At 36.9% G+C, this 25,438-nt stretch overlaps 1 protein-coding gene across 12 annotated transcripts in view; it reads right to left on the bottom strand.

Annotated features, from left to right (window-relative positions):
• LOC116156423 (uncharacterized) overlaps positions 1 to 25,438 on the bottom strand; it is a 112,248-nt gene that overhangs the window by 20,579 nt on the left and 66,231 nt on the right. For 11 of the 12 annotated variants that reach the window (XR_010383175.1, XR_010383176.1, XR_010383174.1 and 8 more), the window contains one exon: positions 15,709 to 15,913. The exons of the other annotated variant lie outside the window; for it this stretch is intronic. The gene's annotated coding sequence lies outside the window, so the exon portion shown is untranslated. The remainder of the gene's footprint in view (positions 1 to 15,708; positions 15,914 to 25,438) is intronic. 12 annotated transcript variants of the gene reach the window in all.

Genomic DNA, 25,438 nt, shown 5'->3' with positions numbered 1-25,438 from the left:
TTTCCTTGATTAAAAACAGAGATGTGAAAGATTAAACCTTCACTGTCAAAAATACATGTATTCTTCAAATATCGTCAATAATTAGGAAAATCAATGAACAGAGACAGCAATGTTTATCTACCTCGGGTATAAGCCCTTCAAGGATGAGGGTGGCATCCAAATTTGGGGTCTAGGATAGAAAAATAACGCTAGTTAGTTTATAATAATAACGATGGAGGCATAGCTCCTTCAGTTCTACTGAAATCATCCTCTTCTGGTTCCCACTGTCCTCTTGTGCCCGCAATGACTGAACACTCAGCCTCGCACCCACAGATAAGCCCTTCCTGCTATCTTAATTCTTTGTCACCTGGCGAACTGTTGTTTAAATAAAACCTGGCATATTCCATTTCTCATCCCACCCAGCAACACAGATCATTTGTAAAAGCCACATCCCATCCATCTCTTCCTCAGCTCTAAAGCTGTTAGACATATTTGCGTGGAGTCAGGTCACATTGCCGTGTTAGAAACATGAATGAGCAGAACTTGCTCATCCCCAGGAGTTTTTCCTTATCAAATTCCATGACCTGAGCAACCAAGATGTCCTTAAGTAGGTAAATGGGTCAGTCAACTGTGGTACATCCAGACAATGGAATATTATTCAGCGCTAAAAAGAAATGAGCTATCTAGCCAGGAAAAGACACGGAGGAACCTCAAAGACATATTACTAAGTGATAGAAGCCAATTTGAAAAGGCTCTACACTGTTTGTTTCCAACTTATGTGGTGTTCTGAAAAAGGCAAAAAAATACAGACATAGCAAAAAGATCAGTGGTTGCCAGGGGTGAACGGGGTTGGGGGAGACAGGAATAGGCAGAGCACAGAGGATTTTTAGGGCAATATAAATACTCTGTGTGACAGTATAATGATGGATACATGTCATTATACATTTGTCCAAACTCACTGAATGTAGAACGCCAAGAGCTGAACCCTAAGGTAAACTATGGACTTTGGGTTTCTATGGTGTGTTGGTGTAGGTTCACCCTTGGTAACAAGTGTATTGTTCTGGTAAGTGAAATTGATAGTGGGAGAGGCTATGCATGTGTGGAACAGGGGCTATATGGGAAATCTCTGTATCTTCCTTTCAATTTTGCTGTAAACCTAAAACTGCTCTTAAAAAAATGAAGTTTTAAGAAATGTCATGACCTGCCATATTTCTGGCACTGCCATATTACAATCCTGATGAAAAAGCAAATATTCCTAGCACTGCACCCCAAACCCCTGCTTGCCTTTCTGCCTGCTAGAAGAGCTTGGGGGCAGCTGGAAACCAGTATCTGAGAGCCCTTTCCAAGGTCACTAATGGAAGGTGAAAGGGGAAGAAACACAGGCAAGAATGTCTACATTCCTTAAGGTCAGGCTCAATCACTGATTAGTTCAAAAAAGTCTTTTCCAAGATTTGTTCTCTAAAGATGGGACATGTTTGCAGGTGTTATTAAAAATCCTCTGCAGTACTAATAATTGCCCCAATCTTCCATTTATCATTGTGAATTAGACTCTGAACCTCAGCTCTGTCCCACACTAGCGACATGATTGGTTTACTCTGTACTCAGAGGGTTGTGGAAAGAAGAAAACATAAGAAGAGGTGCCTTATAAAATGTAGTACTCTGGGAATATTGTTGGTGTTTTTCTGAGATAGTTATCATGGTGGTGATGATGACGAAGATAACTGCTAGAAGACTAGAGAGAGCGTGTATGATAAAGTCCAAGAGTGCAATAAAAATCGTGAACATATGATTTTGTTTATCTGACTCTGAGTAGGAAAAATCATGGGCTCATCCAAAAGTTCTTGTGTAAAATGGATTTCTTCAGTTTTCTTACAGTATATTTGAATATGTTTATAGGAATAGAAGCCTAATAACAGATGTCATTTATTGGGCTTTGTAACCATGTACTTAGTATTGCTAAGCAATTCTGCACAAATTATCTCATTCAGTTATCAGGGGCAGAAATTGATATCCTACCGTATTAATAGCAAAATTGCACAACATATAAATGCATATTAAATAAAAGGAATAAATAGAACTAGGTCAGCCCAATATAAAGCTATTTCATTTTTGAGTGGGGTTTCACAGAACTGATAAATTCAGGAAAAGACGAAATGCAGGAAGACTGATTTGAACATCTAGACTGCTCAGAGGAGGTGAGAGGGAAATGAATTGGTAAAATAATACTGCTTTGAGGATAGACAATAGGAAAGGTTTCAAGGAAATATACAGGCAATGGATATAATTCCCAATTTTAGTTATGATATGGTCCCTAAGGCAATGGAACACTGTTCACTCAGCACACAAATGCATCCCTGAAAACTGGATTCTTCTGAAGATTTATTTATTAGCCATTGTTTTCTCTCTACTGTCCACTCCCTCATTACCCATGTGTCTGGAGGTGATTTTCACCAACTGTTAGGGAATTAACAATTCTATTCCAGCACTCACTTGGGTCAAGATCTACGCCACCATGGAGGTCTATGCTGAGGTATGGAAATTAATCTTTAATATCAACCTAAATAAAACCGGCTAGGCAGATACATTTGTTGCTAAAAGTTCTGTGTTTTGATTTCAAGTATAAATTTGATTCTTCTACCACCACTTGTGTTAGTAAGAATGAAACCTGAATAGCCAAGAGTAAGCCAAGGTAGAACCCAAATACCAATAGTTCCATTTAGCTGACAATATGCAGTGGGCTTGTGAACGTAATATTTGAAACAGCAGAGAAACTTGAAGTAATTATTTATAGTTTTTATCGTCTAGTCTTATTTTCTCCTTTCCACAGAGGAGCAAGGAGGTAGGTAAGTTAATGAAGAGGGTAATACAAAATAAGAAAAGGGACTGCCTCTCCAGATTCCTACATCTTCCAGTAAAATGTGAGTAATTCTCCTTGCACCACTGGGCTGAACTGAATAGCATATTTAAGAATAGCACAGAACTAATCAATCATGGTTCCGTGATGATTTTTGCTAATTGAAAGGGTGGATACATTCCCAAGATGACTTGTTTTCAACCCTGGGAGCTGCATTTTAACAGCACATGAAACATCGAAGAACAGGCTGGTGAGTGTGCTTCGTGGCCCCGTCCCGTTGTAGTATTCAGATTCCCCATCCAGAAAAACAGGGAGAAGAAGCGGCCCCTACACCGACGGTTTTTGTGAGTGCTCAGAACAGTGCCTGGCACACACACACATATGGTCAGTGTTAGGTATGCTCATCACCATCATGATTCGCAATCAGATGTCCATCATTTAAGAGACAAAAGGAAATCTCTCTGTTAAGCTGGCTTCAGCACAAGGGGGGATTGAATACCATTTCATTATCTCAGTGATAGCCAATTTTTCCACTGTCACATCGAGCAGGCTTACCATGTGTCAAGCACTACTATTAAAAATTTCCTGTCCTTACAGAGTTCACATGCTGGGGGAAATGACAGACAAACAAATTTGTAATATAATGTCTGTAGGGATGAGTACTAAAGAGAAGACTAAAGGCAGGGAGAGAAATGCAGTGTGGCCCTGACTCTGTCCCCACACTCAGCTGTGTTTGACTAAATGGCTCACTGCAGGCTGCGCTTTCCCTCCAAAAGGAATTCTCAAGCTGCCATTCTAGGTAACTGCTTCATTGAAATCCCAACCATTTGGAGGCAACAAAAATAATCCAGCATATGAATGCATCCAGAAAGACATATGTACACTGGTTTTCTAAAATGTAATGTGTATGTAATTTCCCGAACGGCTGGTTGTCATATCCATCTGGTCTTATTTCCATAGCACTTGAATGCACGATGAGGATATAAACCCTAAAAGCTAGAAAACAGAATTTAAATACCCAAACACATACGAGGTGTGTTTTCCAAAGCAGCAGACAAGCGAGCACTGCAGTAACTTCATTAACTTCTCAGCCACAGTTGAGAGTCGCTGAGAATAAGCACAAAGGCCACAGAACATAAAAGCCATTCCACCGGCAGACCTCATTAAGTGTGCTTAAGACAAGCTTAACGAGCTAATGACAAAAATCAAATTTGGAATTTCTGGACATAAGAACCCTGAACAAGTCCAAATGCACCAAAACTCTACCATGCGTGCTATCTGAACAGGCAACAAGCTGGTGTCAATTAGGTTCATGTAGCTTATGAACACCCAGGGATGGGTGCTGTCCTATTCAACCACACTGCATAAGAAATGTTCTATGTGGTTTTGGGTTTGGGCTCTGGTCCTATTTGAGTTGCACAGATGTTGTAGGTTCCTAAATTAACAGTGGTCTCCAGGGAGATGCTTACTGGGCTGCATATACTGCAAAAGGCATGGCTAGAATCTAGACACCACGCTGTTCAGAAAGCAGTTTCACTACTGTTTTCCCTTTCTCTAAAAGATCTCTTCTATTTCTAAATTCTGTCAGCATCGATGGAGTCTGGACCATGTTAGATAGTACTTACTTACATGCTAAAATTCTCTAGCTGCTCTAGGTATGTGTCTACCCATTCCAACTACTTTAACGTCCCTTGAGTGGAAGAGTATTCACTGTCATGAAATGACAGCAATTGTGTGTGCCCCACACAGTGGGAAGGGCTTTACAAATATTAATCAATTAAGATCAACCCAACTTTATAGATAAGCAAGCTGAAAATTCAAATAATTTGCCCTACATCTAATTAGTGGAGAACCAGTGATCTATACCCAGGCCATCCAATTTCAAAGACCACATTCGTATTCCACTACCTAGCGCAAGGAGGATAAAATACTAGTTGAATGAATATATGAATGGATAAATGCATTACTTACTACATCTAGAATTAAAGGAGGAAGAATTTGCCCCTTAGACTATATTGCTGTTGCAGGTATCCAATGATAGGATAGTTTTTTAAAATCCTTAAAGACATCGCGTCTTATCTTTCTATGTCCCTACAGTGCTTTTTGTAATACCTCACCACGACAAGGTATTTATAAGGTATTTGTTGAATCGGTGAAATATTTTAACCCAGCATAACGAATTATAAACAGGTGAAATGGCATCCTTGGGTCATTTTCCTTCTCCTATTGCTAGCTCTTTGTAAGAAAGAAGAACACATGTTTGTGAAATCTAGCTCCAGGTACTAATTTCTTAAGAAATCCCTAGACGTGCACCCATGTTTAGTCCTCTAGGCCTTTTGTGCAGGCCTAAGGGAGACCTAAGTTCCTGGTCCCAAATGTGGCCCACCCCATTTCTACATCAGCCCCAGTAATAACTGTGAAAATGATATTGTCTATTATGAACAATGCAGTGAGTCAGAATATCTTTATAAAGGTTTGTTGAGGAGAAACAAATTCCACTCCACCCATCAAATCCCGGATAATGTCTTGGATTTCATAATACACGCATCTCTGAGCCCTATATTTAAATGTGCAATATTCTCTTAGGATATGACTCTGACAGTAGTGCATGGAGAAACAGCATTATTCACTTCTTTTTTTCCTAGATAATCCAGATTAAGACTCTGAGTGTTTTTTCCTTCTTTCATTGCCACCTAGTCCCTCACTATAGTAAGAGACACTGGGTAAGTCACTTAACATCTTTGCAAATCTCATTTATAAAAAAGAACGTAATGCCATTTGCCTTATCTTGTCACTGTGAAGATTACATGTGATGATGTGCACAGAACTTTGGGGCTATGAAGTGTTACATAGCTGACAGAAATTACTGGAAAAGAAGGAAGCTGGAAGTTCATGTACCACTTTGGGAAGCCAGGGGTTTAATTTCGTTCTCATGTAAGTGATCTGTGTATGTGTACACACACATGCATACATATACACCTGGGACAAAACAGACTTGTATATATACTTGTGGGAAATCTGAATCACTTTACTGCATAAAACTTTAAGAGTTAATAAATGCCACATGAAAAGCATTTGTATAATTGCCTCTGTTGGTTTTTAATGCAGAGTTACTGTATTTTACACAGTAATTATACCTATTATTTATGTCAATTTGATGATAGGCATTAAGTTAAGGTGTTTACATACATTATATAGTTTAGTCACCATAACCCCACTATTAGTAGGTATCACTCTCTCTCTGTTATACGGGTAAACTAAGGCCCAGAAGAATTAAGAAGATGCCCCAAGATCACAGTGTTGGCAAATGATAGAGGCAAAATCTGCATTTAGGTCTGCCTGTCTACAAAGCTTTGTTTACCAATTCAAATCCCGTTCATTTGAAATTTGCATTAATTCAAGTGTAACATATGTTATACTTTTCAGGGAGCAAGTTCAAATGAATTTTAGCCTTTATGAAATGTTAGGGCTCCTTTGACCAGAATATAAACTGATCAAAAATATACATTTTTTTCCAAAATAACCAGGAGCTTTAAAATGTTTTAAATGTCTTCATAGGGTTCACAGCCCCTAGTCAGCTAATACATGGTATCCTGTAACATAGGTTACTGAGGTTTATAAGTGGGGTTAATGCCCGTGATTTTGAATCACTGGGAACCACAGTTTGCTCAAGGAGGACCTGTGAGCACCACTTCTCCTGTGATAAAGCTCTGTGAAGGCAGAGGAGAGATTTAACAAAGAAGGAAGAGATATCCCTCAGGGAGCCTACACTCTAGCCTTTTGAAAAGAACCAGCACAAACGAAGCAGTGAAAGAGTCAAATTAATCTTAGACTACATTAGCAATACTTAGAAGGAATAAAACTAAATCAAAATTTCTTCAAAGGATTAAGTCCCTCAGCCTCTAACTCAGTCTGACCTGCTCCCCCCACATGCCAATTAGAGTTCAAAGAAAAGCCTCATACACTTCATTTATAGATCCACTGAACCTTGGGCACAAGTGATAAATCCTTAATAAGTCAGAAAGATAGCTATATTTATTCTTAAAATTAACTAATTTGCACACTGAGGTTAAGTGATTTGCCTAAAGACAATTCATTGCAATGTCTGATAAAACTCCTTAACTCATTCACATTTCACATCAGGAACCTGTATTCTCGTTTTAATGTCATTATGTAGAAGTGCTCACGTGTGTCTACTAAGATTACAGAAAAGATTTTGACACAAAACAAGTTCATGTCTGCACATGGAGACAAAAATAAATAAATAAAACTTTTACTAAAATATTTAGGGAATCTCATGATGACCAAAGAGTGCTCCAAACATCACTTTGAATAGAATAAATGACTTAACTTTGTAGAGAAGATTTTTCTTCTTTTATCTATGCTTGGAAAACAGACTTACACTGATTCAGCAGCTGCTTTAGTGAATCCAGCAGCACAGAAAGTAAACGCAAACCGACAGTCAAACCAGCTGACTGACTCTAGTGCCAGAATTCAACTCTTCACTTAGGTGATTTTTTATGAATGTGTACACACACACACACACACTTCGGTTCTATAACAACGAGCTCTATTAAACTATCCACAGAACATGCAGCAAACTAGGATTTGCCACTGGGAAGTAAAACCTTCCAAGTTTTCAAAAATAAAGGAATTTTACATTAAGCCTCTTTGAAAGGACTCATGCTAAAATAAAATGATCATCAAAGGCAACACAATTCTGAGGGCGACTTTTCAAAGTGTACTATTAAATAATCATAACTAACATACATGAATTTTATTTTTAAAATACTGGATTAGCTTCATTGATTAGACAGCAAATAGCAAATAATGCACTACAACTGGTATTGATACAGGAAATGGAAAGCAAATGGTTCAAGCAGTGCAAGATGTTCCCTTTCCACTTTGATTTAAGCTATTTCAAGCACTGCATGTCCTCCTAGGCCAGTTAACAGTACTTTACCATTTTTGTGGCTAAAATGTAACTAGAGCAGAGTCATTTTTACAAATTCCTTATTTTTAGTATTAGATTCCATTGTAATTTTGCTGGATCTAAACCTATCTTGCAGAAGCCAAATTACACAAAACTTTGGGGATAGAAATTAGCATAATTGAAATAATTCAATTTTTGGTAATTATAATTCTCACTTAAACCTAAATTAAATATGCCAAACTATAATTATGTTCAAATTTGCATCATGAAAAGTATTCCCATTTTGCTCATGGCATCTTAAAATATCTAATAAGGGATCTTAAACTCTTAAGTTTGAGTCAAGAGGCCTTATTTTCACAGCCTTTGGAAAGAAGAGACTTATTTATGCATTAAGTACAGTTATTTAGCCTCTTGGGAAAAAGAATATGGGTCCATTATTTCTTCACTATATGATGTGCAGGATTTGTACTATAATCTTTGGGTACCTCTAAGTTAACATCACCATTAACGAGTGCTGAGTGCCTCAGCAGACAGTAAGAGATTAATGCTTCCTTTGGAGAGAAACCTTAAGCAAAAGCAGACCATGATTTAGGACAAAGGCAATAGGAACCACAGACACAGAAAAAGCTGCCATACTGTAAAACTGGGTATTTGAAAATAAGCACTGCTTTGCTATCCATTTTTAAATAGTTAAGGACAATGAGAAATCACCTTTCATCCCTGCAAACTGCTCACTGATTCTTAAAAATCCTACGATCAAACTTACTGTTATTACTTATTTGGGATGCAAGAAGAAAACACCAATAAAATACTACTCAGTGTAAGCTGTCTGTTTAACTAACCTTTCTGCTCTTTGATTTCATTAAATTAGCCAGTCGATGTGGTTTATTTATCTTCACCTTTGGGATAGTAGGTGGATATAACCTGTGAATATACTGGTCAAGAAATAGCTGAGTCTGAATGTGCAGGGCTGGCACACTGTCAAAGCACACAACCAGTTTCTTACAAAAAAACATATGAATATATCTCCAGTTGAGTAAAATATTCACATTAATACTGGAATAAGGCGGAAGAACCCTGGCTGACATCCCATCTGTTCTTATGAATTAAATTTAGAAATCATGTGTAATATAGACATTTCTGTCTGAATATCATAAAACCCTGACACATCCAGGCTTTCATTAGAAAGCTCCACTATGTGACTTGAATAACAATCTGTCTTAGCTAATTAGTATTTTCAGTTTAGCATATTCACTTCCAGACATATTGCCGTTTGCACATGGTAATTTAGGTAAACAGATACCATCCACAGCTGCATCAATTAACACTGCTAATCAAAACTGAATTCAGGTAATTAGGCACATTTATGCAAAAAAAAAGTGTAATTTTGGAGAAAAGCTCGATTCTTCAGTAATATGTCAATAAGTAAAAATCTCCTTTTGCTTAAGAAGATGAAGAATGAGGTGAGATAAATCATCATTAATATATACATCATGTAGACAGAGTAAAAATTCCTAAATTAAATCTCATACTTTAATTGGCCTGTATTTTCCAAAATTGGATCATCTTTTTCATAAATGTTTTCCTCAATGTTTCCATAGTAAAGCTGATTCACATCTGCCCAAGGGTTTAATCATCATCAAGCAGGACTCAAATGGTTAATGAACGCTCGAGTATTTACATCCTTAGAAGAGATGTTGGTCAAACTTGCTCTTCTCTCTTGCCTAGCATCTCTCAGGGAAGATGCGCTCAGTGTGTCTCCTTTTATCACACACTTCAGTCTTCTCTGTTGCAAAGTACTTCCATTTGCAATTACAATCACAATAGTAATTTCTCATTTTCCAGCAAACACTCTTCAACTTCCCTGGTTCTACCCAATGCCCTTTAGTTGCCTTTTCGTTCATTTTCAAAAAGGAATACTGTGAATTATTTTTCCTGCTTTCCTACAAACATAAACCAACCTGATAATTTTGATTAAAAATTCTAATCAGCTCAGAAAAACGAGTTCCACCCTTGGTAGGTTGTAAGTGACTGACTAGTGACTAACAGTTCAGAGTTGAGGGAGGCTGATAGGCCTAGAGGTACAGCTGGAGTAAAACAGAACCTGGGCCATTTTGAAAAGCATCCTGAAGGAGACATGGGAATATATCTATGACTGTCTCTCTGTCCATCTCTCTCTCTCTCAACTTCTCCTTTCCCATTTCAGATCAGAAGCTTAGGTTTATTTCTTAGTGCAGACACCAGACCTTTATAATTAAGTACTGTGTTCAGCGTCCCCAGCTTTATCTGATGGTAACAGTCACTTTCAATCCAATGTAACAAACATTTCCTCAGTACCTACCATGTGGCAGGCACCTTTTCTAGGCCCTGTGGGTAGACAGAGATGGATTTAGACCAATCACACTTCTCAGAGCCACGCTCTGAGAATTTAAAGACCAAAAGTATCGACTTTCAAAAGGTGCACCACGTCTCCAAGTGAAAATTTATCTGTCAATCCCAAACTTTTGAAACTTTCTAGGCTGATTTTTAAGAGGTTTACTTTTTGCCTACCCCAGGTTAATTCATTTGTTCTCATAATAAATCAGGAAATGAGAACCAAAATTGTTTTCACCAAATAGCTTGGTGTATTTTTCTCATATTGCAGTAACTCCATAAAACTTGTATTTTTAAAAATATTTATCAAAAAGATTTTTTTCCCCACATATTCCTCTAAACTCATCTGGCATAAACAATCGGACCATTCCCTATGTAACAGAAATCTACCAGACTTTGTGATCATCTCCAGTTTTGAGAGCAGGAATTATAAAATCTAGAGGCACATTTATCAATGGTTGTATGGCTCTTTGACCAACAGAAATGGATGAGGTGGGACGGAGGTACCTCAGATTTTGCCTGTGTTAGACAGAATTAATTAAGAATTTTAAATGAAAGATAGGTAAGCACACACATTTTAAGGACAATTTTAAAAAGAGACTAATGACTGGTTTTCAATGAACTAATTGATTAATATTGGGAAGGACAATTTCTGGTCTCCATGAAATGAGCCAATTTAGTGAAGTCCATTGCCTGGATACACCAGTGAATAACCTGTGTCATTCTAAATCTCCTCATCTCTTACTTTCTTGGGACTGCATCAGGAGAGAATTAATTCTTTTATTGCAGTTTCTGTGATTTAGGAAACTCCTCTGTCTGGGGGAAATGCTTAAATCCATCTAAAAATCCTGTGCTCACAATCAGCAAGTTGTGGCAAAGTGGAAGGCTACAGATGATGCAGGAACAGCTCTGGTGACGAAGGCCTTGAATTACGCCACCAGCTTCCAGCCCAGGCTGTGCCACTGACTTGCTGTGTAACTTTCGGCAAATCACTCTCTACTGAGTCTCAGTTTCTGGTCCATAAAATGTGGCTCCTAGAGCCACCCCACTGGGTTGAGGGGTACTTGGAACCTAGGAGGTCCTCAATAAATACTTGTTGAAACTGATACAGGTTAGTCAGTGATGGCTCCAGAAATAGTAATGCTGAAGGCATGCTAGTTAAAGTTGCCATGTTAAGCAGTTCTCTGGATTCCAAGGGAACGTGTAGAGGTGGTGTGATCATTTGATTACAAATAGCACAGCATGCTTCAATAGGCCACAGGCCACTGCACTACCCTAGGTAGCTTTCCGACTCACCCGAAGACCAATGCTAGGAAACTAGCCTTCACAATTAGCTGGAAAGTCAACATACAGAATTTATTGTCTCTAGAGAATATTGTTTCATCAAACAAATTACAAAAACAAGTTCATCTGACTGACATAACCAACTCATTTCATTCTAGAATGGTTGTTAAAGAGAGTAACATCTTGAAAAATTCACATGTGACTATTTTTTCACTATTTAATGATTTTAAAAACCCTGAAAATCCTCCAGTGTGCCACTTGTTCTCTCTCTTTAGCCCAGAACAATAAAATTGCTCTTGGTAGGCCTACTGTAAATTTTGTGGAATTAAATTAAATTGTTGACTCACAAATAACACGCAATGAATAAAATAACTAGTTGCTTTTCAAATCATCTGCTTTTTTGAACAGAAGGACTCCAGCTAAAATATGTGGCCCATGAAAATGTCAAATGGATTAATTTTGGCTTATTAATGCAAAGAAAGTTATTTCACAACTATAAGCAAAAATGCTAGGTCTGGGAGTGGATGGATTAGAGGGGAACAGATTGCCAGAAACAAAGGCAACAAAGAAATAAAAATGTCTTCTAAACACGCTGAAGCAAAACAAATGATTGGATTTAGGATTTAACAAAATACAATCTCGTTTGCCTTTGCTCTTTCACTAATTCTTTTTTCTACCCCAAAACAATATGAATTTCACTTTCTCGAGCCATGACTTTCTTTTATGGAAAAGACTACTGACAATTAATGGCAACCCTGAGAAGATGCTATCACATTAGCTTTTTATGCCTCGAGAATGCTGTATTGACAATAAATTGTAATGCCCCCAATTATTTTCATTTCGTTCTGGTAAGAGGTAAAACAAGAATAATCAAATTAGAGAATAGCACCGACTTGTATCTGAAGAATTAGTGGTGTTTATTTTAGAGATTTGACTTAGCGGCAGTGTTTGTTTTTTTAGTGAAAATATTACTGTGGAACAACTGGGATTTTCTTTTTTTTTAAGTTTGACAATTCAATGTATCAAAACTAAAGCTGATTATCTACACTTTATCAGGCAAGGTGCAGATAGTATTTGTTTACCCTTTATGGTTGAATACTAGCCCCACAATTAAGAATTAGGAAATTATCCTCACAGCAAACAGATCTTAGTTGAACACGTTATTAATCTATGCTGCAAGGTATTATCCATCTCTCTGGAGGATGTCAGAGTCACTTTGCTAGCTGAATAATCTGTCAATCCATCCCAAGTTTTTCATCTTTGACTTTCTTCACAGGCCCGGAGTAGAAGCCTGTCTTTCAGAAGGATGTTAAAAGAGTACATGAAACGCTTGTGCAAAAATAAACTATAGCACCTCGGGCTTCTTAATTTTTACACTATAATACTTTGGACTTTTCTACCTTGACACATTCAGAGTAAATTCTTTGATGAAAAGAGAGAGAAATAAATTACATATGGAAGGACGAGAACCTTTATTATCATTTTAATAGTCCACAGACACATAAAAAGAAGATGTGTTCACTATGTGGTGGGACCTAAAACTAAAAATATTCACTGACTTAGTAATAAAAAAATTTAATGCGCTATGAAAAACGGAAACAGTTTTTGGAAGCAACTTGAACGTGCAACCTTTCACCAAGGCTTCAAGAAAATTGAATGGAGAAAACAAAACCACACCATTAGATGGCTATGTAAACAACTAGAGAATGTTCCTCTTAACAATGTATTTGAAAATACCGGCTTTATCCATAGATTATCAGAGATCATGGGGAATGAAATTCCAGACGTCAGAAATAATTAACTTTTCTGATTAGCTTCATAAGCAACCGTACCCAAAAGCCCCCATTTTCAGGATTTAATGTGGATCTAATATACAGTTTAGTGGCACTGGATTAGAATAGAGATGTCACTGTTATTTATTCCTAACCTTTTCAGGATATTCCTAAGCTTTTTCTATTGAGAGCACGCATTTTCAGTTGTGTGGAGATGGCCTTTAGGCTCCCTGCTTTTGTTGGGGTGGTGGTTTTGATGTTTTGAATGGGGGGAGTGATGCCTGGGACCCTTCCATGTGCTCCCAATTATCTGAACATTATTCTATACTCTCTGCCACTAGTACGCTCTGCCTGAGCTATAATCCCTCTAAGGCAGCATCTCATTCAGACGTGCAAAAACGAAAATTAAAATAGGAGGGTTTTTTATTATTATTATTTGAATGACACACGACCTGTTCAATGTTTGCATTTAAATTGGCCAGAATAATTCAGCTCTGGCTTTTAATTTCAGAAGGGTTAATCACCCTAACAAAGGTCAATCAAACTTGAATCGTGAATAAAATTGCTACAGCCCCAATCACCTGCAGGACATTTATTATATTCTTATTTCCATGTGAAAGAATGCATTGCTTTCATTATGCATCACTAATCTTCTAACTCTTTACATTAGCACATTTTACCAAAAATATTAATTCCTTTGAAACTCTGACAAGAGTTCATTTCTACACATCTCAGGAGATAATCCTGTTTAAAAGAACGGGTGTATCCGCTGTGAATCACTTCCCTGGCCCTTTCTAATCCTCATAGACCTTTGCTACTCCAACTGAGTTCTTACAACAGCAAATCTCAATTACACAAAATATTATGGGGGTTTAGGTTAAAACAACATTGTATTATTTTAGGAACTTAATCCTCCCTATTGTCTGTGATTGTGCCATTCATCTATGTGTTTCTATCCATAATGTTTACTGCATTAAAAAAAAAAGATTGATTTAGAGGAAGCAAATATTAACCATATTTGAATAGCAGCAGCAGGACTCAAATTCATTAATTCATTCACTCGATAAATACATGTTGAGTGCTTATCAGGTGCCAGATAGTAGGAAGGGAGAGATGTAAAGTCAAAGGGAAAAAAAAAGAGAGCGCCTTTAACAGGAGAATAACATTCTTTTCTGAAAATGATGTCCAGAATAAAATAAAATAATGATTTACACCTCCACTTTCAGTTTTTCTTATCAACGTCATCAAATTTCAGTGAAGATTGCAAATGTGCTAAGTCAAATTTTAACCGAAATTTCTATAGTTTTTTAAATTATCTGGACCCTCAACGGCTTTAAAATGTATAATCTCATAAAAGGATTCATTTTTAAAATTTGAGAAAATGAAATTTGACTGTCAAATGTAAAATGAGCATACTCAGAATATCTAGTCTCCCATGGTTAGGAATAAACCCACAAGAAAGTTTATGGGCATATTAAAAAATATACATGCTGTGCATTAATTTGTTCCCAAAATGTTATTCATGATGTTTAAAAACTGCCATTAACACAAAAGATAGATAGCAAAAGACAAAAAACAAATTATTGCTTTTTTTTTTTTTTTTTGGCCATGATATAGTGGCTTGCATGACCATGGAGAGAAAGTAAAAGAACCTTAATATATATCCCCCATTACATTGCAAATTGATTGCCTTGCCATTATAGTGGTGCTGTGACACAGCATAAATATCCCAAATTTTGCCTTCTGCATATTTTTGAGATGCTTTCCTCTCTCTTTGTACTCAGAGGAAACGCACAGGCATATACACAGAGACACATGCCCCTCCTCATCAATATTCACATTCATTAATTAGCAACATGTGAAGGCTATCATTTGGGAAACTCCTCAGAGCTTGAATATTCAATCAAGCAAAGCAAATCACAGTAAAAAGAAAATACAAGTTTAACAATCAATGGCCAAATACCGGTCTTTATAAGTGCTCTTAAAAAAAAAAAAAAAAAGCCCTAATCACTTTAAGACCTCAGCCCCTCAGCCCTCTTTCCCCCTACTCTGAGCATTTCTTGAAACTGAAATAGAACCTCTACATATTCTATAACTATGCTTGTGGATTTTTTTTTTTTTTTTTTTTTTGCTCCTTAAGGTTGACACAATAGAATAAAGCAGAGTAATGGCTTTTACATTGTTGAGCAAACTAAATCCAAGTGCTACACAATATACATTGATATTTGCTACCAAAGATTTAGTCTGTAAACTGATAAAGATTAGCTAGACACAATAGGCAAACATAGCTTTATATTCCATTCTCAGTATCAAAAGCTATTTCACTGTATTTCTGAATTTCCAGATTTGGATAAACACCCAAAGCTTCCAGAGAATATGCTATTAATGCTCAAGAAGCATATGGATCTTTTTATGAATAATTTTGGTCACAAAACAACAAAAAATTCCCACTCACCATCAAATAAAAATCTTAATAAGAAAGCTGAGGAGGTTGGATTATGACAGAAACCTACCTTTGGCTGAACAAGTTCGAGATTTCTCATTTTGCCTACACAGCTTTGCCGTTCCACCTTGAGCAAAAATCGACTCCGAGTCCCTTGTGATCTTTGTGACAATGCCATCATATCCCTGGCAAATTTTTCGATTAAACTTTGCAGACATAGTAGTAACTTTGTTAATTATGATATTAACCAGCTGGCAGGTACAATCAGTCAACCGCTGTAAGAAAGCCAGACAAAGAGACATCTAATCATTGCAACCAGAGCAGATAAATTTTATTCCTTTCTCATACGTGTCACAGATTCTATCCCTTCTGACCCTCTCCTCAGCCATCGACTGTCAAATTTAGATTCTGCAAGCTCCCAGCTTCCCTTTATCCCTGCCTTAGATCTGAAACTCCTGGTTATCAGGAAGACACGCGTCACCAGCTGTCTCGAAGCAGGAAAGCAATCAGGTGAATACTACTTATTATCTTGCATTGCTTTCCGACAAGTGACAAGATTGATTTGGGACCAAGAATACATTCAGATCTCAGACATGTAGTTCTTAGGGTTTTTAGTTCAAGCAGTAGGGGATGTGCAAAGTTGCAATAAGGAGGGCTTCAATCTCAATGTTAAGGATATGGGATATTAGAATAAGGAGAATTTTTAAAAATCTACCAGAGTTCCATTTTCACATGCCTTTGTATTTTCTTTTCCTTCTTTGTGCTACCTTGGTAATGTCTATGGGCAGATTATTATCAGGAGGAGCCAGCTTAATCGCCAAATAGCTTTAAGTCAACCCATGGAACAGGTATTCTGACATAAGAAGTTGTCTCCACGCATCCCTTTTTCATCAAGAAGAGTACTTCATAAATTTCAATTTCTGGAACGTACCCTCACATAAAAGTTCAAATCATATTTATATAGAATAAAGTGAGAAACTAATTTGGGCATCTCTGCTAACAATAACTTCTACAACTTTAGATTGAGAGACAGATATCATTACATCCTAATACAAATTTTCCCTTCTAAAAATCAGTCTACTTAAATCATATAGAAATATGCAGATATACACAAATGTACATATAGAGAATTTAGTGAAATTTAAATGCATATTAGTTAACACATATAAAATTCCTATAAAAATATGACAGTATCTTTGAAAGTGAAACGTTCACTCGGTCAGTAAAGAGCTTGATCTGCTTGGTAAGCCATTAAACCAATGTAATATTTGCTAAAGAATTATTTTTTCACATCGAAGTGTTTAAACATCAGTGAAGTAAAAAGTCTGCACTGCAGAGTTTAAAAAATAATATACAATATGATAAAGTTATATTCACCAAGAAATTAGTACGTCTTTCTGGGATGAAAGAATTTGGTGAAAAGTTAAAATGCAATTTTGAAGCTCATTTTTGCATAGGGATTTTTTATATCTGGTTCCCTAAAGGGACCAAAATGGTTATCGCTACCTGTGAAAATTGCATTTATAGTACACTGCATTAATAAGTCATGGTATGTAGCCTAAATTTATTTTATTTTCACATGAAGATGTTCCTGTAACAGAGGGTCCAAAATCCTGCACTTGGTTTATTTAGGCAGATTGCTGAAAAGGTAAATGTATTTAGATGCACTCTAAAATGTAAAGAATGAGGATATGATGATTCAGGGATCCCCCAAATTACAAAGAAAGATACTTTCATCCTAAGGAGACAAAAGGGTTTCTTCAATTTCACCAGAACAGAGATGCGAAAAATATGGTTTCAGTGATTCTTAGTGTGTATATGTGTGTGTGTGCGTATGATATTCTTTATTCTTCACATCTCTGGCTGATATTAAGCAACGAGTTAGATTCCATAAAAGCCAAAACATAAAGAAGTTGGAAATGCTACAATATAAGAGTGTGCTGTAACACAACATCAAGGACAGAGACTTAGCTGTGACTTTAGTAACGCCCTGTTAGGACATGAGCTGTGCTCATTAAAAAGAAAAAGAAAAAAAAAAAAAAGAAATACATGTTGATGAAGAATGAATACTTTTGTTGCATACACCCTCCTCAAGGCCCAATTTGTCTACTTTTACAATTAATAATGCAAAAAAATCACAACTTTGGCTTTATGTGATAACTATATATTAATTAGGTATATATTCTCTCAAAATTATATCTTTAAAGTACTGAAAATTTGTTCATACCTAAAAAAAGTTCAAAATAGACATTTCTCCTATAATTCCAAAATGAATGTTTCAATACTGCTCACTATTTGCTCCTATGAAAATAATCTAACTCAGAAAGTCAAAATGAGTCAAAAAAGCTCTTTACTATTTGAAAGGACTTTTTCCTAGGAAATTCCAAGAGAATAAAATATGCTACACACACAAAGCTTTTCATTGAAGTAGTTATCTATAACAGAAAATGGAAACAACCTAATGTCCCCAAAGAGGGAAATTATTAAATAAATTATGGCAATTACTCACATGCAGTCATTATGTGATAATGAGGATGACTGAGAAAACCAAATTCTTATGAGACTATACTGACTGAAAAAAGTAGAATACAGAATTGTACATATATTGATTACTGTGTCCATCTGGACAAAGACTGGAAGGAGAAATGCCAAAATAGGAAATATGTTCTGTAAAATTAGAAAGTGTTTCTTCTTTTAGAAAAGCTTGCTTTAACATCATTATAATTGTTGATCTCAAAAGTAGGAATAAAAGACCTCACATGTAAAATAAGAACAGCAACAATAATACTACTCTCTTAATAGGGTTTTGGTATTAACTCAGATAATGTGTATAAAGCCTGCCGCATATTTCCTGACCTGCTTAGTAAACACTCATTACGTACCTTAGTTACTATCTTTAGTATAACCACCATATAAATAATTCTGACATGTCCACCTATACTACATCCTTCATTTTTTCTATAAAACATTACCAAAGAGTCACTGAATATAAATAAGGCAATCTAAACCAGGGAAAACTCAGTATTTTAAACACAAGAGACCAGGCACAGGAACACAGCCTAGATGATAAAACTGATTTCTAAAATAACACAGTAACAACAATCAACAGACACTTGTGACTTCAATTACAAATTATAATTTGCATAAGACCTATAATTTTATAAGACTTACAGGTCTTCTAAAGAGGGCTCTAATTTTGACTTCTCTATGACAGCTTCTGACTTGCTCGAAAAAAGCAAGACCACTAAGAAAACGGAAGCTGAAAGAGAAATTGACCTGGAGGAATTGTCAATACCTTGAGGAATCTCAGAGCTTTTCTTTTTCTTTTCCGATGTGAGCACATGCTGATTGCTGATCCCCGTAGGCACAAATTCTGGCTCAGAGCAGAATCACCAAGGCTGCTTTTTTCTGTAGGGCGTGCCAATGCCACCATTACAATGGGTTGTGTAACATATAAATACAATGCGTAGGTGTGGATTTCGTTAAGATGGAAGCAGCTGGTGAGAACAAGGCAATCTAGACTTGGAAACACTGTCCATGGAGAACCATGCAGAAGTAACCACTGTAGATGCATACAGACCACCCAGCCCTAATCAGCTGCAGGTGCTCTTATCCGTGTGCCCCAAAACGTCTTCCACTGGCCCTTGCAACAGCCTTCCTAATCCCTCTGATCACCTGAACATGTTTAATTAACTCTCGCAGGTCCATTCGTTTCATTTCTGCCTTCTGGCCTGCTGAACATAGACTTGAAGGCCTGAATTCCATTCTTCGTTGTGCTGTGTAGTTCAGGAGTCAGATGCCCTGTTTCCATTCCTGGCTCCTCATAGGCCTGGGATGGGGGCAAATTCCTAAACCTTATTAAGGCTCTGTTAAAAAACAACACCGCCTTGTAATGCCATTGTGGTTAAATCATACCTATCAGCTCTCTGGCACATAGTAGATGTTCAGTAAATGCTCTGTCGTTGCTACAGGAGCAAGGGAATCACCGGGAAGCAGCACAGCCCAGTAAGTAGGAACAAGGGCTCAAGAGTCAAGCTTTTGGGGGAATTCAGATGCTGGCTTTCTCACTTAGATAATTAACAACAACAATAATAGTAACAACAACTTCCGCATAGAATTGTAAGAATGAAACAACTACTATGAAGTACTTACTACATTGTAAATAATATTCGCAGTTATTAGTATTACTCTGCCCACTATGCTATTTGGTTATGTTCCCCCATTTATTTAACTATTGCATAGTAAACATAAATCAGGACTTGGCATGTGAAGACCTGAGAATACATATATTTGCATATGCTTGACATTATACAGACAATAACCCAGTTGCAGTATTATTTGTAATAGCAAAAGACGGAGAATAATCTAAGAAGTTACCAAAGGTAACTGGTTAAATAAGTTATTTTATATCCATGCTTTGGAATGCTGCATGGCATTAAAATGATGTACTGGCATGAAGTTATTTCTGTGATACATTCAAGAAGAATGGCGCAGAACCATGTGTAGTGTATGTTGTCATTTTGTTTAATAAGGATTTTGTACATGATGCTTGTGTATGTAGAGAATATTTTTGAAAAATACACAAAAAACTGCTAACCATGGTTGCTTTAGTATGGAAACTGGAGCTTGGGAAGTGGGAGTGGAGGAAGGACTACTCTTCAGACTATATTCTTCACTATTCTATGAATTTATGTATATATGTATTTAAAATACTAACAAATTTAATGCCTAAATTTTTTTCATTATGCCCACTTGAATGTGCAATTAGTATATCTTAGTTTCTTTATAAAAAAGCTGGGGCATTCTATTTCCGCCTGCTAGTGGACATGGCTCACCAGCCTATGTGCTATGAAGCACATGGCACTGTTCTTCTGCATCATAAGGTGACCTTGCCAACTCTCATTTCAATGCTGTTTTTTCCAGTTCTGTATAATTTTGTTTCTTATTCCCTTTTTTTGAGACATAGTTGCATACAGCAGTCTACAAGTTTAAGGTATACAATATAATGAATTGGCTTATATACCTTATTCAATTATTACCACAATAAGTTTAGTAAACACCCTTCATCTCATATTGATACAAAATAAAAGAAAAAGAAAAAATATTCCATGCTATTTTAATAGCATTTGTTACAAGAGTTGATCTTCTTCACCCAATAAATACCAAAATGTTGACATTCCTGCAGCATCTTCTTTCTCAAAGGATGTCTTCCTTATAAAGGATTTAATTCAGCACATGAGAGACAAACTGCATTCCTGCGTTCTGTACAATTTTCGAGTCGTTTCAAGTAAGGATTCTTCTATTCATGTTACAAATGTACAAATGTACAAATGTACAAACAGGCAGTTCCTTCTCAAGGCTAAGTTCCCTAGACACCAGCAGAACATCCGGAGCTGGGGGCCACGTGAAGCCACACAGCAGGTATTCTCGTATACAATAAATTGTGAGCTGATGACCTTAAAGTGTGATGTGGGCTTAAAACTTCAAACGTAAGACTTCCTGTCTTTCAAAGACACAAAATTTGAGAACTCATGTTACTTAAAAATATTACCTAAACAAATGCCAATCGATACCCTCATAGGAATCTTTCAAGTGTCATGTTTTCTCCCTATTTTGAAACAAATGAGACTTTTTTACGTTTAAAAGGTGCAACTACCACCACAGATGTTAGCCTTGGATTCAAAACAGAGTGATCTTAGGCCCTCTGGCCTCTGCTGCCTCCTCTGTAAAACAGCATCCAACTGGTAGGGGAAGAAGATGGTTAAATGGGTTAGTTGATGGACAACACGACGGCCAACACTTGGTAATGGATGCTCTCAGCAGCAGCAGCAGCTCTCCATCGTCATTGATTATAGACACCATTAGACGATCAACTGCAGCTCTGGGATATGGAAGACTGCTGGTTCTTTTCACTTGTCAATTTTTCTTTTCCAGAGCAAATGTTACCTACGAAATGGATACAGGTCTATATGGCAATCAGTAGTACTTATCATATATACCAGCACTTCTCAAACTTTCATGATCATGTTGTTCCCTTGGGCAGCTTGTTAAAATGCAGATTTTGATTCTGTAGGTCTGGGGTGGAGCCTGACACCCCACATTTCTGCTCTGAAGTGCCTGCTTCTGCTGGTCACAGAGGACCAAATTTACACACCAGCATGGACTTTACAGAGGGTAAGAATGACATGACCAAGAAGATTAAACCATATACACATGTGCACAACCAAATTATAATCTTCTTCTGTCTCTCCTGCTGGCCTCGCTGAACAGCACTGACATTTCTCAGTCCTGAAATAAACTGCAAGTGTGCAATATAAGGACAACTAGTTTCCTCCCTACATTAATCCCTGGTAGATACAGAGGCAAAGGGGAAATAAAACCCAATTATATCATTCATAATAAAAGGATCACACTTACAAAGACATTTTTTAAGTGAAAAGGCAAAGATTTTAACCTTGAGATATTTTTAAAGAGTGGTAACTGTTACATCCTTTCTCGTCATATAACAGAAGTATGCAGTCATAGTTTACATTCATTCTGTTTGGCCCAATGACAAAATAAGGTATTAACAAAATCCTTCTTCTGTGATCCGTATGCTCCTCTGGTGTAACTAAATATTCATGTTTCTAAAACAACTACTTAAAGCCAAATGGTTTGATTGGTAAGAATATTGTACCCTCAGTCTGCTGGTACAGCCTATCTCTTAACAATTCTGGAGACACTTGCTAAGCTTCCATTATTATTTCTATTGCTATGAGCTAATTTCTTTGATTTGCTTGAGATTAACTAGTGAAAAACATAATTTGAATATGGTAAAATAATACTCTGAATTCTAAAACCCAGCATCCAGGCAAAACCTTACTAGAGGCCATATGATCCAGCTCAGTTTTGATTTGGCTTGATATTTCAGGCTTTTGATTTTTAATTGAGATCCATGGTAAGAAAATATTTACAGCACAACCAAGTACCACACATATACTCAAAATATTTTTGAAAAAATTTCCTCATGAAACAATACTTTTATTATATGCAATGCACTCTGATATTTTTCTTTCTTACTTTCTTCTTTAAATGCTGGTTATGATCTACATATTAAGTTGATTTCATGACCCACTAATTAGTCATTTAAACTTCTGAATTAAAATAACACAGTCTTGGGTAACTTCTGGTTCAATGGAAATTAATGGGTGCAAGGGATATTCAAGAATTGAGACCATGCAGTGATAGTCATCGAGCAAAAGGCATGGTCAGAGAGCCCAGACAAGGGTATTTCAGTGGCAGTTCATATTTAGAAACCATATCTCCACCAATACACCCAATATAAATGTCTTCTTCCTCCCTTCTCTAGAGGATAATGTAAGAAGATCACCCTTCACATTTAGGTAGAATAACAGAGGTCAAATGAATTACCCAATTACTATTAGGAAATAACAAGAAGTCAAGTTACGAATTAATAGTAAGGTCAGAACTGACGAACATGAGGAAATGTGCAGGCAGCAATTTAGCATCTTTGAAATAAATTCTAGTACAGTAAGCTGCAGCGACCTAGGGTTACACTGATAAGCCAAATGGACATTATTCTAACATATGTTGGAACTTTTCAGGACTTGTGAATCACAGAAAAGCACAGAAATAAAACAAGATTTTGGTTTGTGTTAATGCATTTCCTGCAGGCAAGGCCAAGTAACATCTCTAGTGGCTCTCAGGGTGTTCTGCTTGACAAAGGACTGAGTAACATTTCATACTTCCTTCCTGCATAGTCATTCCCAGATTCCACATGGAAAGTGCAAAAATAGTGATGAAAATCTCCCCGGTTCAGAGTTGAGTATCATGGTGTGGCTAGAGAGGTCCTTTTGAGTGGAAGAAAATTATCTGAATATTCTTTAAAAAAAAAATGGTATTATAGAGCTACAAGTAGGGATTAAATCGCTTATATTTTTCAATCTCTAAATGTTTATTCTGACAATTCACTAATAGCTATTAGTACATTTACTATATGTATGTTGGGATAAAGTATATGCTTAATAGACTAGAAGGTCACATCACAGTCTTCCTCCTCTCGGAGAGAAACCTCTTCATAACTCTTCCAAGGGCCTCTGGCTCTTATGAAACGTCAATTTTTTTGGCGCAGCTGAAATCATCCTGACAGCATGGACATTACATTATCATCACAAGATCGTGGTACACTCAAAGATAAATGAGGATTCATGGAGAATTAAAAACAGAAAGAGTTAATACAAGTCTCCAAAATACCAGACTAGAGCATCAAAGATTACACAGATAAAAACTTGGTATTTTCTAGTTCAATTAATCATGACTTTATATGCGTTACTGCGGGGAAGCAGACAACCCACGCTGTTCCCGCAGCACTGCTCCACTCCCACCTCACACGAGTCCATCCGCACATCCTTCATCTTAGAAATTTACTTAAAAGAAATGCTATTTTAGCATCCTATAACCTAGTCTGATCTTTCCATATGGATTAGTTCCGATTCTAACTGATTTTCCCTGCTTTCTTCACTCCCATCAAAAAGAAGAATATTGCCCAGCAGGATTTTTACAGTTCTGTGATAGATTTTTCTAAGCGAGCTGTATGCCTCTTGCTCCAATATGGTCTATTAATAAGATATTATGCTCTCATACAATGTATTAGATTGTGAAGAACAGTCATTCTTATTTTCTGTGCAAATCTGATCCTAGAAAACACAGACACACTCACACACACACACACACACACAGTTAAATACTCTCAAGTCTGGTGGTCCCTTACAGAGTAACCTAATTAAATTGCTTTGGGGATTTTTTTTTCAAGAAAGTTTACTATGACAAAAACAAAAAAGTCCAACTCGGAAAGTGGAGTTTGTACCTGAGCTTTATATGGCAAGTTTTATTTGTTTGTTCGTATAAATACCCATTTACTTTAAAAGCACCAGCTAGCAACAGAGTTTGGAAGGCCATGCATGAAGAGGAAAGATGAAACAGATGCAATACACAGTTAAGATCAAAGAGCCCCATCAATTCATTGGGAGAGTCAAAATCCAGCTGAGCCTCAGAGCCCTGTCTGCATAATAAGAAAGGTTGACTGAAACATAAGGATTAAACAGATGAGCTGTCTCCTGCGGAGGCGTGGGAGGGAAGCCCCACTGAGACACTTGTAAAGACACTTTGGAAGCACGCACCTGCTCCTCCACAGTCAAACCTACAGGAGACCAGCCTGCCCAAAGACGTTCCCCTAATGTACTAAATTGCTAGTTTTAAGAGAAAGGAATATATGTCGATGGACATCTTTTCATTTGTCAAGATGTTTTCAGTCTCAGAAAATGACAAATTAATAAATCACCTCCATTTTTCCAAGGTGACTTACCAAGTGCTTGCTTTCCAAAACTGAGAAAAAATAGTGCAAATGTTCCTATGTCATGAAACAGTATTAGGAAGATGCCTGTCTCGTGATGAAATTTTTTTCAAATGAATAGTGCTTTTCTTGAATAACATTGGTAAATATATGCTAGTTCCCTTTTCTATTCTCGGGAAATTATCGTTTCCAGTAGCATGAAGTATATCCCGTTTTTATGGACACAGTGCTAGGTGATACTCACAGCTATGCTAAATTGTAGAATTTGGTTCCACGTAGCAAGAATACAGCACAGAAACCAAATGCACTTCAAGCGCTGTGCCTGTGACAAATGCTGCACTTACACTAAAGACCTCACCACAATGTTATGTTGTAGCTACTGACAGGAAGTTATTCTGAACATAAATATAATTCTCTTTTAAGAAAGCTAAACTACTTTAAGAAAGCT

Source organism: Camelus dromedarius, chromosome 11 (assembly GCF_036321535.1).
Source record: "Camelus dromedarius isolate mCamDro1 chromosome 11, mCamDro1.pat, whole genome shotgun sequence".
Taxonomy (NCBI): Eukaryota; Metazoa; Chordata; class Mammalia; order Artiodactyla; family Camelidae; genus Camelus; species Camelus dromedarius.
Note: the sequence above shows the minus strand (reverse complement) of the source record. Positions and strands in the feature narration are given on the sequence as shown.